The sequence below is a fragment of the Gigantopelta aegis genome, chromosome 8 (genome assembly GCF_016097555.1).
Source record: "Gigantopelta aegis isolate Gae_Host chromosome 8, Gae_host_genome, whole genome shotgun sequence".
Taxonomy (NCBI): Eukaryota; Metazoa; Mollusca; class Gastropoda; order Neomphalida; family Peltospiridae; genus Gigantopelta; species Gigantopelta aegis.
The window spans coordinates 7,074,995-7,093,637 of record NC_054706.1 but is presented as its reverse complement, the minus strand read 5'-3'; the positions used below and the strand labels follow the sequence as shown (position 1 = coordinate 7,093,637).

The 18,643-nt window shown below is 36.1% G+C and overlaps 1 long non-coding RNA gene across 1 annotated transcript; it reads right to left on the bottom strand.

Annotated features, from left to right (window-relative positions):
• Positions 1–3,662: 3,662 nt before the first annotated feature.
• On the bottom strand, positions 3,663–13,568 carry LOC121379326. The gene is made up of 4 exons (XR_005958832.1): positions 13,150–13,568; positions 12,695–12,794; positions 7,616–7,691; positions 3,663–5,840 (listed from the first exon to the last, which is right to left on the bottom strand). It is a non-coding gene; the product is annotated as an uncharacterized LOC121379326 (long non-coding RNA).
• Between the last annotated feature and the right edge of the window lie 5,075 nt (positions 13,569–18,643).

Here is an 18,643-nt window from a genome sequence, read left to right as displayed (position 1 = left end):
AAGATCTTATTCCACATCATCAGTTATAAACTAATGTTGAATCAGTTTATGTAGCCTATACTTCTGAAACTTTTATTCATTTCACAAGTTTAACGGACATTCCCGAGTTTGCTGCAATTTTTAAGATGTTATCGACTAACGGAGACTTTTTTAACAACTGTAATTACATATCAAATATATAATTTTCTGCATAAAATATTAGTGGCTGTATATTAAACGTGTTTCTGATCGTTCTAATATTTGTACTAGGTTAAATTTCATTTTATTTCTTAAAACATTTTTTTTCGTACATGCCAGTTTGGGCTTCTTACACTGATATTCTAAACAAGAAAATTATTTAATATGTAAGTTTTATCGTAGAAATATTTTATTAGTCGGAAACATCTTACAATGCAGCAAACTCAGGAATGTCCCTTTAAATGTTCCACAATTAATTGTTACCATTAATATATGCATAGCTATGAAGTTTGTGACAAGCTAATTTTTAAAATGACTCTACTTGTGATTGTATATTTTATTTTTTGTAACTGGCATAAGAAAAAATAATAAAGACAAATTAGTACAGATGAAACTTTTTATTTATTCTTTAAATAATGAACAACCACGTGTAATATATAATATATATATATATATATATATATATATATATATACTCTTCAAAAAAAGAAACGCAAAAGGGTACAAATGGGTTATAACTCCGATTTTATGTTTCCTACCGGTTCATGCTTTGTGAATATAAGGTCATTGCATGTCCCAAACACATTCCCACGGTTACATTCGATAAAACGCAGCTACTGTACAATAAAGTTCCAAAATGTGAATATTCGCAAAAACGCAGCCACGTGCAAACCATGTCACCACTGCACGTGCGTTGTCTGCACGTGCAACATGAACACCGACAGTATAAAAGTGCAGGGTGTTCGCTTGCCTGGCCTCTGTATCTGGCCGACAGTTGACAATCCAGGACATGCCACGTCTCAGTGAACCGCAGAGAAACAATGCCATCGGCCGACTAGACGCAGGCGAATCCAGAACGGCCGTTGCCAGGGCATTCCATGTGTCCCCAAGCACCATCTCCAGACTGTGGGACCGTTACCAGCAACATGGATCAACATGTGACCTCCCTAGATCCGGTCGACCACGGGTCACTACCCCCGGGCAGGACCGCTACATCCGGGTACGCCACCTTCGGGAACGATTGACTACTGCCACCTCCACAGCCGCAGCAATACCAGGTTTGCGCAGGATATCCGACCAGACCGTACGGAACCGCCTACGTGAGGTAGGAATTCGTGCCAGACGTCCAGTTCGAGGTGTCATCTTAACACCACAACACCGTCGACTCCGACTGCAGTGGTGCCAGATTCATCGACAATTGCCTCAACTGCGATGGAGACAGGTGTGGTTCAGTGACGAGTCCCGATTTCTGCTCCGACGTCATGATGGAAGATGTCGCGTGTATAGGCGTTGTGGTGAACGTTATGCGGCAAACTGCGTGCAGGAAGTGGACAGATTCGGCGGGGGTAGTGTCATGGTGTGGGCAGCCATCTCACACACTGGCAGAACTGACCTGGTCCACGTGCAGGGCAACCTGAATGCACAGGGCTACATTGACCAGATCCTCCGGCCACACATCGTTCCAGTTATGGCCAACGCCAACGCACTGTTCCAACATGACAACGCCAGGCCTCACACAGCACGTCTCACAACGGCTTTCCTACAGAACAACAACATTAATGTCCTTCCTTGGCCATCGATATCACCGGATTTGAACCCAATTGAGTATCTATGGGATGAGTTGGACCGACGCCTCCGACAGCGACAACCACAGCCCCAGACCCTGCCCGAGCTGGCAGCAGCCTTGCAGGCCGAGTGGGCCACCATCCCCCGGGACGTCATCTGTACTCTGGTTGCTTCAATGGGCAGGCGGTGTCAGGCAGTTGTCAACACACGCGGAGGCCACACCCGGTATTGACTCCAGATGACCTTGACCTTGGTGGTGTATCCTATCACTTACTCACAATGGACTAGAATGAATTGTGAACAATCCTGCAACATTTGGTAATTATCGGACTCGCCATTCAATAATTAAATCAATTCTCCAAATGTTACGACAATGTGATTTTGCGTTTCTTCTTTTGAAGAGTATATATATATATATACTCTTCAAAAAAAGAAACGCAAAAGGGTACAAATGGGTTATAACTCCGATTTTATGTTTCCTACCGGTTCATGCTTTGTGAATATAAGGTCATTGCATGTGACAAACACATTCCCACGGTTACATTCGATAAAACGCAGCTACTGTACAATAAAGTTCCAAAATGTGAATATTCGCAAAAACGCAGCCACGTGCAAACCATGTCACCACTGCACGTGCGTTGTCTGCACGTGCAACATGAACACCGACAGTATAAAAGTGCAGGGTGTTCGCTTGCCTGGCCTCTGTATCTGGCCGACAGTTGACAATCCAGGACATGCCACGTCTCAGTGAACCGCAGAGAAACAATGCCATCGGCCGACTAGACGCAGGCGAATCCAGAACGGCCGTTGCCAGGGCATTCCATGTGTCCCCAAGCACCATCTCCAGACTGTGGGACCGTTACCAGCAACATGGATCAACACGTGACCTCCCTAGATCCGGTCGACCATGGGTCACTACCCCCGGGCAGGACCGCTACATCCGGGTACGCCACCTTCGGAAACGATTGACTACTGCCACCTCCACAGCCGCAGCAATACCAGGTTTGCGCAGGATATCCGACCAGACCGTACGGAACCGCCTACGTGAGGTAGGAATTCGTGCCAGACGTCCAGTTCGAGGTGTCATCTTAACACCACAACACCGTCGACTCCGACTGCAGTGGTGCCAGATTCATCGACAATGGCCTCAACTGCGATGGAGACAGGTGTGGTTCAGTGACGAGTCCCGATTTCTGCTCCGACGTCATGATGGAAGATGTCGCGTGTATAGGCGTCGTGGTGAACGTTATGCGGCAAACTGCGTGAAGGAAGTGGACAGATTCGGCGGGGGTAGTGTCACGGTGTGGGCAGCCATCTCACACACTGGCAGAACTGACCTGGTCCACGTGCAGGGCAACCTGAATGCACAGGGCTACATTGACCAGATCCTCCGGCCACACATCGTTCCAGTTATGGCCAACGCCAACGCAGTGTTCCAACATGACAACGCCAGGCCTCACACAGCACGTCTCACAACGGCTTTCCTACAGAACAACAACATTAATGTCCTTCCTTGGCCATCGATATCACCGGATTTGAACCCAATTGAGCATCTATGGGACGAGTTGGACCGACGCCTCCGACAGCGACAACCACAGCCCCAGACCCTGCCCGAGCTGGCAGCAGCCTTGCAGGCCGAGTGGGCCACCATCCCCCGGGATGTCATCCGTACTCTGGTTGCTTCAATGGGCAGGCGGTGCCAGGCAGTTGTCAACACATGCGGAGGCCACACCCGGTATTGACTCCAGATGACCTTGACCTTGGTGGTGTGTCCTATCACTTACTCACAATGGACTAGAGTGAATTGTGAACAATCCTGCAACATTTGGTAATTATCGGACTCACCATTCAATAATTAAATCAATTCTCCAAATGTTACGACAATGTGGTTTTGCGTTTCTTCTTTTGAAGAGTATATATAAAATTATAAATATGGGTATACATGTATATACATATATTGCATGAATTCATTCACATCCCATCACATTGCATTACAGAAACATGCACACACAGTGAAACACCTCAAACCAGACCCTTTGAAAACTGGAAGGAAGGACTGTTCTCATTTAATGGAAGGAAATAGTTCATTTAACGATGCAATCAACACATTTTAATTACACTTATATGGACAAATGGGTGAGAACCAAAGGGAGGAAACCTGCTGCCACACAATAGGCTACTCTTTATGATTTGCAGCAAGGAGTCTTTTTTTTTTTTTTTTTTTTTATATGCAGTATTCCACACACATACATGCCATACCCTTTGTTAAACCAGTCGTGGAACACTGGTTAGAATGAGAAATAGCCCAATGGTCCCACCGACGGGGATTGATCCTAGACTGACCGTGCATCAGGCAAATTTAGTCCCTGTTTAAATATCAGTATAGAACATAATCTTTGTAAACTAGATATCCTTTAAAACTGGACGTTTTGCTTGGTCCGATTTAGACGTGTTTCACCGTCCATCTGTCGGTATACAAACACACATACATATACTAAAACAAGTTTAGCAATTTGGTATATGCTTAAAGAAAAGAAAACTTGCGTCAGTTGAAATAACAGCAGACTTTCAATACAAAATGAAATGTATAATTGTCATATCATTGGACATGCCTTTTAAAGTACAATGCACTAGTACTAAATTGATAAACTATTTTGTCATACACACACACACATGTATATGGTCACACCTGTCTGAGGTGGCCACCCAAGAAAGTAGTGAAACATACATACATATATAATATATATATATTGGGTGATATATATATAAAAACACACTTTTTGAAGCTGAATATCAGAAAAAGTATGTAATACAAAACACCGACATTTTTTTCACCAAAAAACAGTTAATTTGTGTGTTGATGGTGAACTTTTTATTTTGATACATGCATGGCTTACTTTCAAAATGGCCTGTGATACGAAACTTATTGTTTAAATAATGGTATACTACTGAGAACCTACTAAATATTTACAGTGCGTAACACAATGGTAGATTACCACACCATTTTCTTTTACACAACCCATAATCAGTTTTTGGACTGGGGTGAAAAAAGAGCCTACTGTATTCCTTCGTGCTATTTTTAACCCCATTTTTAAATTTAATTTTTATGTCCCAAAAACTATTCATTATGGAGTTATGGAAATAATTTCATCCTGTGGAAGAGCTTTAAAGGCAAAAATGACACTGAAATAAAGACGTTTATTTCATGCTGGAACAAAAGATTATGGTCTGTAACAAAAGAAAATAGGCCAATCGACCATCATTTTCATTATGTACAGTAGGTGTTGAGTAGGTTCTCATTGATATGGCATGTTTTCACATCACATTTTGTGTCAGACAGCATTTTCGAAATAAGCCATACATCCAAATGAAAATTTTACCATCAACACACCACGTAACTGGTTTTGTAAAAACAATTTACTGTTCTACATTGCATACCTTTCCCAATATTCATTTTCAAAAAGTGAGATGTTATTACATGTCAATGTTTTTTTATATAAATTTCTACATTTTTAAGAGATACGGCTTCACTGTTTATTGTGTGCTGTATTTGCCACTCCTATGAAAGAACTTCAAGGGAACGTTGCCACCTCTGCACCACGGTGAGGAACAGCACTCGCAGAGGTCCAGCTTAGGCAGTACAATGTCACATACATATTCTGGATGGTTAGCGTGTTTAAAGAATATCAATTTTGACACAAAAAATTAGCTCCATGGTCCAGTGGATAAGATGCTGGACAATCAACCGGATGACAGTGGTTCAAAGTCTGTCAAAGTTGGCTCACACATTCATTCATATTTATCATCTATTACCGTTTGCCTATAATTTTTATTATCTTAATATAAAGACATTTACAATTTCTCCCTCGATTTCAATCTGTTTCGACCGTGTCTGTCACTTTCCTCTGATTGTCTTTTGAGCTGTCCACACCATCACCTACCTGACTCAACTTCCTCCATGGGTATAGTCTGTGTACTTCACTCCACCCACCTGGCATCCTCATCCTCTGCTGCTAATTAAGCAAGTCTGACCCACGGCACTCGATAACAACCACTAGTACCAGTGAAGACCAGGTGGTGACAAGTGCCTCTTAATGCTAGAAGTAACCAGTGAACACTGAAGTGGTCAGATTAACCCCACAGCTGAAGCTAATGGGAAATGGCAGGCGTTGACAGGGATGAATACAACAGACAAGTACCTATTATGGTTGAAGAATCAAGGACTGACATGTGGATGTGGACAGTAAAAGAGTTGACCGATAAGAGGTGCCAATCAGGAAGAAATGAAATGGATTTCAAATGAGAGAAAGGAAAGGAGACAATTGATTTAAAAAAAATAAAATTAAAGTGTTTAAAACCAGTTTTCACCATGTCATTGTATAATGTGACATGAGAAGAAGATAATACATTCAAACTCAAGTCGTTCTGAAATAACATTCTGTCAGTATGACATGAAATTCATGTAGAGTAAGATAACTAGAGGTTAGTTTCTGAAATAATGTTCTGTCATGGTAGGGTCATATGTCTGTTGTGATCATGGAAGTTAATTCATGTAGAGCAAGATTACTAGAAATTAGTTTCTGAAATAATGTTCTGTCATGGTAGGGTAATATGTCTATCATTATCACGGAAGTTAATTCATGTAGAGTAAGATTACTAGAGGTTAGTTTCTGAAATAATGTTCTGTCATGTTAGGGTAATATGTCTATCATTATCACGGAAGTTAATTCATGTAGAGTAAGATTACTAGAGATTAGTTTCTGAAATAATGTTCTGTCATGGTAGGGTAATATGTCTATCATTATCATGGAAGTTCATTCATGTAGAGTAAGGTTACTAGAGATTAGTTTCTGAAATAATGTTCTGTCATGGTAGGGTAATATGTCTATCATTATCACGGAAGTTAATTCATGTAGAGTAAGATTACTAGAGATTAGTTTCTGAAATAATGTTCTGTCATGGTAGGGTAATATGTCTATCATTATCATGTAGAGTAAGGTTACTAGAGATTAGTTTCTGAAATAATGTTCTGTCATGGTAGGGTAATATGTCTATCATTATCACGGAAGTTAATTCATGTAGAGTAAGGTTACTAGAGATTAGTTTCTGAAATAATGTTCTGTCATGGTAGGGTAATATGTCTATCATTATCATGGAAGTTCATTCATGTAGAGTAAGATTACTAGAGGTTAGTTTCTGAAATAATGTGGAAAATAATTTAGTCAGTGTGACATGAGAAGAGGATAATACAGTCAGACTCAAGTCGTTCTGAAATAACATTCTGTCAGTATGACATGAAATTCATGTAGAGTAAGATAACTAGAGGTTAGTTTCTGAAATAATCTTCTGTCATGGTAGGGTCATATGTCTGTTGTGATCATGGAAGTTAATTCATGTAGAGTAAGGTTACTAGAGATTAGTTTCTGAAATAATGTTCTGTCATGGTAGGGTAATATGTCTATCATTATCATGGAAGTTAACTCATGTAGAGTAAGATTACTAGAGGTTAGTTTCTGAAATAATGTGGAAATTAATTTAGTCAGTGTGACATGAGAAGAGGATAATACACTCAAACTCAAGTCATTCTGAAATAACATTCTGTCAGTATGACATGTCTGTCAATATCATGGAAGTTAATTCATGAGAAGGATATACTATATTAACAATACTTATATATAGAATATCAGGTTACTACATTTTGATATTGTGGTTATTTGGCAATTTTTATATGCCTGTTACACAGTTAGTACATCAACGGAGGTGTTAGCAGGCAGAAACATAACACTTCAAACTATTAGGTATGTGTTACCAGGTCACAGTGAGAATAGTTATATGATAAATCTGATTACAATGGTATTTATATAGTACCCACCATATGAATATCTGAATATGGGAAGAAGCGATTCCTGACTAACACATGCTGATTCTTCATTTGGAGACAAACCAGCCTGAAACATGAAGAAGAAATTGCATGGAATTTATTAATTTACGTCAGCTTGCATACTGTATATGAACATAAAAACAATATAAGTACATGATGTACACTTTTTCTGATTGTTATCCTTAAAGTCAGTGTACTAAGATTATGTTGATTGCAATAAACAGGACATGGAAGTTTCAGAAAAGGTCAATGCATGCATTATGCAGTGTTAAAACAATATGCACCAGCACACATAAATGATGTTAACAAAAGTATGGTGGATTAGAGATCGATTTCCAGGTACTTAAAAATTCACAAAGGGCAAATAATGATACACAAAAGAGAATGGTCAAAACAATCAATTTAGTTTTTGTTAGCCTACACCAAATTGTACTGCTGTTTTAATATGTAGATCAGCTAGTTTCAGCAAAGTGTATTTGGTTTTGATAATGTATCTGTTAGTGTGAACTCATGAATGTTGATAAAGGTGATTAGTAACAATATTAAGACATGCAAATCACTGGTGGTGTTAGTAGACCCAAAATTGCTGTTCTACAAAATCACAGATTATGATTAGTATTGGTCCTGATAAGTAGTAGTAAAACATGTGTAACATTAAGGTAGTACAAAAAGAGATTTCAATTTATTAGAATTGTTTGTGCATAAGAGAAACTGATCATGCTCACAGCACTAATGTAAAAGTATTGAATAAAAACACATTTGCTTCTATAGAGTTGTTAAAAAGTTCTTTCCAATAATATGTAAGCCTGCAGTTCTGGGTCCCATTCCACGAAAGAATTGTAGCTAAGGTTAATTGTACTGACTTATGGTGAGTTTTACGACTGCCATACACTAACTTTACAGCCGTTTCACAAAGCAACCTTACAGTAGTCGTAAGTGCCCCTTTAACAATTAAACTCTTCTGTATGAAGAAGTGCGAATTAGTTAAATAATACATTTGTTACAGACTATTCAGAAGATTTTGGAATCGGACGCCCATAATGTAGCTTTTCCCCATTTATTTGCTAAGCGATAATTGCAGAATGCATAATACATATATTATAGTAATCCCCCATATTTTAGTTAGAAGGTTATATGTCCTAGAATTTTTCATTCAACGCTGACTTTTATAAAAGGTATAATGTGGATATTAAATCCTTTTTTTTTTTTTTACACAAAGAGTTTCTATCCTTTATAGGAAATCATCAAATCACCATTTAACTGCCATTTGATGTTAGTGGCTTACAACTGCCTGGTACCAATTGTAAAATTTCACCATAATTTATGACGACAGTACACTACGCTGTGTCGTGGAACAGGCAGGCGATCATAGGGAAAGGTTACCGTCGAGATGTTAGGTATTTATGATGATAATGCTAAGAGTGCTTTATGGAATGAGGCCCAGGGCATCCAATACAGGACCCAAGGTTGCCTATACCAAACAGAAATCTTTGGCTTACTATTATTTATATGCACTTTTAGACACCGTCCATATATTGGGTTGTGAAATGTCAATAAACAACACATAGCTACAAATATTACATGTTTTGCATCCAGTGCCAAATGTGGAATGTTTATATGCAATAAAGTTTATCTTATCATATCTTTATCTAGCTGGAAGGGGAGAACAAGCAATGCATTTACAGTTATACAATTGACTTCAATTAACTGTCATTACCAGAATGAAAGAAAAGAAAACCTGCGGTTCCTACCATTATTTGGAGATATGAATTTTTTTTAGTAAAGTTTGTTTTATTTAACGACGCCGCTAGAGCACATTGATTTTTTTATCTTATCATCGGCTATTGGACGTCAAACATATGGTCATTCTGACACTGTTTTTAGAGGAAACCCGCTGTCGCCACATAGGCTACTCTTTTTACGACAGGCAGCAAGGGATCTTTTATTTGCGCTTCCCACAGGCAGGATAGCACAAACCATGGCCTTTGTTGAACCAGTTATGGATCACTGGTCGGTGCAAGTGGTTTACACCTACCCATTGAGCCTTGCGGAGCACTCAGTCAGGGTTTGGAGTCGGTATCTGGATTAAAAATCCCATGCCTCGACTGGGATCCGAACCCAGTACCTACCAGCCTGTAGACCGATGGCCTGCCACGACGCCACCGAGGCCGGTTTGGAGATATGAAGTCACTACCAGTGAACAGACATATGTACTACAATAAAACATGCTTAATAACACTACAAATGTCAAAATAGTCAATTCTTGTTTAGTCGGAAACAAACATTGGAAAACAAAATACCAGCATACAGTTAAAATATGTTTATATTATTTTGACTTAGAGATTATTTTCCCTAATACAACAAACAAACAAGTTTATCACTTAAATATCTTTAAAATTTTTATGACAATAAAAAAAAACTTTTTTCTAACACAAACAAATAAATTTGGAAAAAAGTTTTTTTGATAAAGGATATGAAGTAAAAGTATATTTTTATATTAATTTTTTTTTACATCATGTGTTCTCACTAGATGCAAATTGAATGGAGGTGCAAACCCTGTCCGACAAAAACCAAAACAAAGAAAGATCAAACATTTGAAAGTTTTGTTAACATATATTGTTGTATAGTAGCCAAGTCTGGATAAGCTGGAAAGATGGGGATTACTTTTCGTATGCTCGGCATTGTAAAATAGGAATTTTAGCCCAAGTTAAAGAAATATATATAAAAAACTGGGAAGGTTGACAGGGATTTGTTTACATATTCTAGTTATACACTTAGTGTGATACATAGAAACCAATAGCAGTGGTTTCCATCGACTTTAGTATAGATGGAAAGATGGGGGTTACTTTTTGTATGCTCGGCATTGTAAAATAGGAATTTTAGCCCAAGTTAAAAAAATATATTAAAAAAACTGGGAAGGTTGACAGGGATTTGTTTACATATTCTAGTTATACACTTAGTGTGATACTTAGAAACCAATAGCAGTGGTTTCCATCGACTTTAGTATAGATGGCAACATGGGGGTTACTTTTCGTATGCTCGGCATTGTAAAATAGGAATTTTAGCCCAAGTTAAAAAAGTATATTAATAAAACTGGGAAGGTTGACAGGGATTTGTTTACATATTCTAGTTATACACTTAGTGTGATACATAGAAACCAATAGCAGTGGTTTCCATCGACTTTAGTATAGATGGCAACATGGGGGTGACTTTTCGTATGCTCGGCATTGTAAAATCGGAATTTTAGTTTTACTTTTTGTATGCTCGGCATTTATCGGAATTTTACCCAAGTTAAAAAAATATATTTAAAAAACTGGGAAGGTTGACAGGGATTTGTTTACATATTCTAGTTATACACTTAGTGTGATACATAGAAACCAATAGCAGTGGTTTCCATCGACTTTAGTATAGATGGCAACATGGGGGTGACTTTTCGTATGCTCGGCATTGTAAAATCGGAATTTTAGCCCAAGTTAAAAAATATATTTAAAAAACTGGGAAGGTTGACAGGGATTTGTTTACATATTCCAGTTATACACTTAGTGTGATACTTAGAAACCAATAGCAGTGGTTTCCATCGACTTTAGTATAGATGGCAACATGGGGGTCACTTTTCGTACGCTCGGCATTGTAAAATAGGAATTTTAGCCCAAGTTAAAAAAATATATTAAAAAAACTGGGAAGGTTGACAGGGATTTGTTTACATATTCTAGTTATACACTTAGTGTGATACATAGAAACCAATAGCAGTGGTTTCCATCGACTTTAGTATAGATGGCAACATGGGGGTGACTTTTCGTATGCTCGGCATTGTAAAATCGGAATTTTAGCCCAAGTTAAAAAAATATATTTAAAAAACTGGGAAGGTTGACAGGGATTTGTTTACATATTCTAGTTATACACTTAGTGTGATACATAGAAACCAATAGCAGTGGTTTCCATCGACTTTAGTATAGATGGCAACATGGGGGTGACTTTTCGTATGCTCGGCACTGTAAAATTGGAATTTTAGCCTAAGTTAAAAAAATATTTTAAAAAAATGGGAAGGTTGACAGGGATTTGTTTACATATTCTAGTTATACACTTAGTGTGATACATAGAAACCAATAGCAGTGGTTTCCATCGACTTTAGTATAGATGGCAACATGGGGGTTACTTTTCGTATGCTCGGCATTGTAAAATAGGAATTTTAGCCCAAGTTAAAAAAATATATTAATAAAACTGGGAAGGTTGACAGGGATTTGTTTACATATTCTAGTTATACACTTAGTGTGATACATAGAAACCAATAGCAGTGGTTTCCATCGACTTTAGTATAGATGGAAAGATGGGGGTTACTTTTTGTATGCTCGGCATTGTAAAATAGGAATTTTAGCCCAAGTTAAAAAAGTATATTAAAAAAACTGGGAAGGTTGACAGGGATTTGTTTACATATTCTAGTTATACACTTAGTGTGATACTTAGAAACCAATAGCAGTGGTTTCCATCGACTTTAGTATAGATGGCAACATGGGGGTTACTTTTCGTATGCTCGGCATTGTAAAATAGGAATTTTAGCCCAAGTTAAAAAAATATATTAATAAAACTGGGAAGGTTGACAGGGATTTGTTTACATATTCTAGTTATACACTTAGTGTGATACTTAGAAACCAATAGCAGTGGTTTCCATCGACTTTAGTATAGATGGAAATATGGTGTTCACCTTTCCTATGTTTGGCATTGTAAAATAAGAATTTTAGCCGAAGTTAGAGAAGTATATTTTTAAAACTGGGAAGGTTGACAGAGATTTGTTTATATATTCTAATTATACACTTAGTGTGAAACATAGAAATCTATAGCAGTGGTTTCCATAGACTTTAGTATTGATGGAAACATGGGTCACTTTTGATATGTTAAAACAACATATTTGAAATACTGGGAAGGTTGACAGGGATTTGTTAATATATTCTAGTTATTCACTTACTGTGATACTTACAAACCATCAACGTTATTATAAATGGAAACATCTGGCTCACTTTTCGAATGCTCGGTATTGTAAAATCAGAATTTTAGTGATATTTGAAATATTACCAGTAAAGGTACAACTGTAGATCGTGACACTATCCTCACAGTTTCTTTAAGTTGTGGCCATTCTTCGGGAAAGTTCTGTGGTCCGTTATAATCTGGAAATCTGAAATTAAAAGTGATTATTCTTAATTTTAACTCAATAAACATATTTATTAATAAAGTTATGTACCAAAAATAAATGTTTGTGCTTTGTAATAATAAAACTTGGGACACATTTTTTTATTACATAATAATAATTAAGTAAATCCAGGAGTAAAGTTTCTTTGAAAATAGAAAGAATACTGTTGTCACAGATTGTATTAATTATTGATTTCTGGTTTCTTAGAAATAATTAGACATTATTTTTGTTCAAAGAATTGCTTTTAAAATAATAAATTAAAGAATAATTGGCATGATAATAACACTAAATTAAATTATAATAGGTCTGATTATGAAGTAATAAATTATGGATATGTAACCCAAATGATGGATGGTCTCCTTTTTTCATTACTGCACATCGTCTGGTCCTCTGGTAAAAGGCCCGGCTACAATCTGGAAAATAATAAAATTTCCTCGCCGCAGCGGGTCTGAACATTTTGAAAAACTGAAAAAAAGAGGACATATGATTACAACAAAAAATAAACAAATATGTCTATATATGTTAAGATAAAAAAGCAAAACAATGTATATATATCAAAGATAATATAATATATCAAAATATTAAGAAAATTTGTAATTAATAATCCAAATATGAGCAAATGAACAAGTGAGAGCTTTGAGAATCAATTTGAATCCGTTCGGTAGCAAAGTCTACGAAGGAAAGGGTACTAGTCTATGCGGCGAAATTCATTACGATACTGGTTAGAAAATAACAGACTCAACCAATCGAATCGCTGATCGGCAGTCAATGCGGATGACTGCAAAAAGTTAGTGACTGCTGGCTGCTAATTTTCTTAGTGGCTGGTAGTTTGAGGATACTGTACTCTTTCCACCCATTTAAATAACCCATATATATATATATATATATATATATATATATGTATATATACATATACATATATATGTACATATAGATACATATATATGTACATATAGATACACATACATATATATATATATATATATATATATATATATATATATATATATATATATATATATATGAACATTTGTTACAAATGAACAACCAGTAGACAGTATATAGACAGTAGTTATATATATATATATATAACACATCAGACTTGTCTACTGGTTCATTTGTAAGGCTTTTCATGAACAATAAATTTAAGCAAGTATCTTATTAGAAAACTTTACAAAAACTTTTAAAACTATTAATTTTATCAAGTCCTTTTTTATTCCTTAAACTTGTTGATATCGGATACATATTAACACATTGTATTAAAATGGAGGAACCTAAATTTAGTTTCCATACATGTTCCATGACCACACATACATTTCTCCCTCTAGCTACAGCGTCCCTTTTTAAATATTAGTACAGAACTTAGCCTTTTAAACCGGATACATCTCAAATTTAATTTACTTGGTCCCTCACCTTTGTGCTTTACATCTTCAGAACATTTTGTAGCATTATTTTTTATATATATATATACATAAAAATTGCCATTAATATTTTAATCGCCTAATCCCATGCAGGCCAGGACATAGTTTAATACGCAGTCGATCTAGGATTGATTCCTGTTGGTGGTCCTATAGGGCTATTTCTCATTCCAGCCAGTGCTCTACAACTGGTGTAACAAAGGCTACACTATTTATTATCCTGTCTGTGGGCTGATGCATATAAAAGATCCCTTATTGTTAATCGGAAAGAGTAATCCATTGTGTGACAGCAGCAGGTTTTCTCCCTAATATTATCTGTGTGATCCCTAAACATGTCGGACTCTATATATCCGTAATTAAAATGACTTGATTGCATTGTTAAATAAAAAGATTCCTTCCTTTCAAATCTAAAACAGTGTCAGTTACCTTTGACAAGAGGCACAGTTTCAAAGGCTATCACTTTCAACCTGATTAATAAACCAGTTAAAACAACAAATTACTGTAAATGGTAACAATACAATGTTTAAATGTAAGACACACATTAACACAATGCAAATATCATTTGATCATTGGTTTATAATGATAATAGAAAAAGAAAATAATAAATATGTGTTGTCTATTGTTTCTCGATATAATTTTATTGATTTTGTAAAGTCTGTTTTTTATTAGAAAATAGAGATCCTGGTAAAAAAAGATTAAATCCAAGTGTTATCAATGTCATCATCACATACTGGATAGCCCCAATAATATTGCACATGGTAGTTTGGAAAGTCAGTGAAAAAGGTTCTGGTATTCTTCTTATGCACAGAAACATGAGATACTGTAGAAAAGAATCGCTGAATCCAATACCAGTGTTCTCCTTAGCATCCCTTAATTCACCCTAAAACTTAAACGCCCTTAATTCATCGTGAAAGGCCCATTTTTCATCCAAGAGTTGCCGGTTCTCTTTTTGTCCACAAACAGGGATCACTGATACCTAGAAAAAATAAGAAAGTTGGTAAATTTCTATGATATATAAGTATGAAAGTTTTATATTGTGAATATTGAATATTATGGAAATATTTGAATACACATAAATGTATTGTGAAGACATATTGACATCTGTCACTGATGACAATAATACTTGTAAATACAATCAGCTCCCCTTTTCTTTCTTTATTTGCTGCAAACAAATTCAGATAACTTATATAATAAATGCATGTAACATAATTTATGTTTTTAATAAAATATGGTGGCTATCACCAACTTGTGGATCAATATCCAGTTTTATTATTAGTATTTACTTATTTTTAATCCCAAACAAATGATTTAATACATTTGATATCCCACCCTGAAATGTTTATACCTTTTATTTTATTATTAAAAAATCAACTTACACATTACAAATACACCTGTGGATCACTTCTTCAATACAAAAAGTAAAACATTATAATTAACATATAATATAATTAATAAATGGAAATATTTCAGAACCATTTTCATATGAAACAATATATATATGCTTGATTGTACACACACACACACACACACACTCCCTGTTATTTAATTAAAAATATAAATACTCCAGCCACCTACATATTTTATGGCATAATACAATATAAAATATATTCAGATTTTTGTTTTACCCACTATAATGGATCTGTCAATACAAACAAAAGTTACATAAAACGTTGTTTGTCGATTGACTGGGTAGGCCTACTGTTCACAGGGCATCTTTGTTTCCATGTCAGTTTGGTGGGGGCTTTTATTTTTATTATTATTTTTTTTATTATCTTTTCAATTTTCATTTCAATAAATACTGACGTGTATTAGTATTACGAATGAATAACATACAACAAACCTTGTATAAAATGACGATCTCCGTTGTGGGATGGGCAAAGTTGATTGTTGTCAACTTTAACTGTTCAACGTTTCGCTTCCACTGTATTTGATGAAACTAATTTCATAATCCTTACTACAGTGACTTGTGCATCTAACAACAACGTATGAAATTACCATGACAAAATACCATTCATCAAAACTAGTCTACACTGATTTAATTGACGGAAAAACATTCGATTGTTCATTACTACTAATGCCAGTATTGTCAACTGGTTTCTTGCCTACCAGCGCTCGCGCGGTACCACGTGATCAAAACATGTGACGTCACCGTGGCTTCTCCTATAAGTACATGGGCGTACATAGGGGGTGTTCGATGGGTTCGACCGACCCCCCCCCCCGAAATCGCTTTTTTAATAATTTAATATATCTGACATTGATATCTGACATTATTATATTTACTCAACATAGAAATATATGCCCAGTATCTCTGCAATCTATTTTGGAAACCCCCTTTTCAAAATCCTATGTATTGGAACCCCCCTTTTCAAAATCCTATGTACGCCCATGCAGTAACGGTCTTTGTAGAGTGACGTGCCACGTGGTTTACTTCCTCATCTGTGAGTGTGAACTACTAAGTACTAGTACTATCTGGAGTAATCGGTAATCGCGCACATAAGAAGTTAGAGCAAACAGTAAACTATACATGTGTAACAGAAAAAACAATATTAAAATAAATATTATGTACTTAATTACTTCAATCATTCATTTAAATAATTACTGTCGTGCTATATCTAGGGACCACGGACACTTTTTAAATATGACAAGAATGACATTGATTGATTGTTATACTGAAGAAATACCTTTAAAAGAATTTAAAAAAAAAAAAAAAAAAAAAATTCAATTAGCCCTGATCCCCCCCCCCCCCCAAATAATTTGTAATTAGGGTAGCTAACTCAGTTTTCCAAAAAAGAAAAAAAAATTTTTTTTTGCACACTCAAAATTGTAGGAATGTATTCATTATTTTCAAATAAAATACCTTCAGTACCACTAATATAATCAGTATAATCGACTAATTGGTCATTATAATACCCATCCACCCCCAAAAAGGGTTCAACATAAGAAAACGGCCATTTTTGTTGCATAAGCATATATCATACAACATGTGGAATGTAATAAAACTCATTTGTGCATTACAAATGAACATTACCATCATCGTCATGTGCTACATATAACTCCCCATTCGTTACCATTCCATTATCATAGCATTCAATTGTACAGAGTAAAGAGCATCAGTTGGCCATGGAAAAAGTGATATACAGGTCAATGGTCAATATGTAAGAGGACAAAATGTGTACCATTAATGTTGTATCTCTGTCAAAATGTCAACTTGTGTGTGTGTGTGTATTATATGAGAGACAGAGAGACAGTGAAAGGGGGAGAGAGGAAAAGGAGGACAGAGAAAGAGAGATAACAGTGTTAGGTTTTGGGAAATTGAGTTTCTTCATAATTACAAAATTTGGAATAATTAGAGAATGCTTCATTGTTGTTTGTATGGCTTATTAGCCAGGCTGTCTTTGATTTAAAAAAAATAAGTTTGTGGCATTAAAAAACAAAATTACATCACCCATGCTGTGTTAATGAGACAATTATATACACATTTAGTGCTGTCATTGTCAAAGGTGTGCAAACAATGGTTTAATTGGTGAAACGAAAAGTCGTAGAATACATGGTTAGGATTTTAAAAAGGTTTTTTACACATTAAGTATAATGTCAAAGTTGACATTTTTACCTGGGTACCACTTTAATTGATTACAGCCACTGCTCCACAACTGGTGTAACAAATGCTGTGGTGTGTACTATCCTGTCGGTGGGATGGTGCATATAAATGGATCGTAACCCATCCTCGAAAATTTGAAGTGCCCCGGAAAAAAAAAAATGTTTAGCAGATGAATACAATGCATTTATTGGTTTTTAGTGGGGAACGTAATATCTTGCTCAAAATCAAAATCAAAGGGACCGACACAAAAGCGTGGTACAATAATTATTAAATTAATTGGGGATAGGCACGTTGTGGCCACTAAGAACTTGTTCTACCCCCCCCCCCCCCCCCCCTTTCTGTGATTGAATTATTACAATAATAAATTACAGGGCAGCCAGTGATTCTGTTGTTTTGATTGTTTATATATATTTTTTTGAACTGCCTGTGATATAGGCTATATTGATTACTAATTATTACTAATGGGAATTAATTTAACATGATAGTACCTATTGGCCGTTCTGACCATTTCTTTTGGCCGTTTTGACCATTTTCTTTGGCCGTTTTGTCTTACATGTTCAGGGCCGTTTCATCATGGGGCCGTTTTGACCGCATACCCATATAAATGATCCCTTGATCAAGTTGATGCTAATTGAAAAAGAGTAGCCCATGAAGTGGCGACAGCGAGTTTCCTCGCACAATATGTGTGTGGTTCTTAACCATATGTCTGACGCCATATAACCGTAAATAAAATGTGTCGAGTCCGTCGTTAAATAAAAGATTTCCTTCCTTCCTTCCTTCCACTTAATAGTTGATATTTTGACTTGACATTTTTTCCA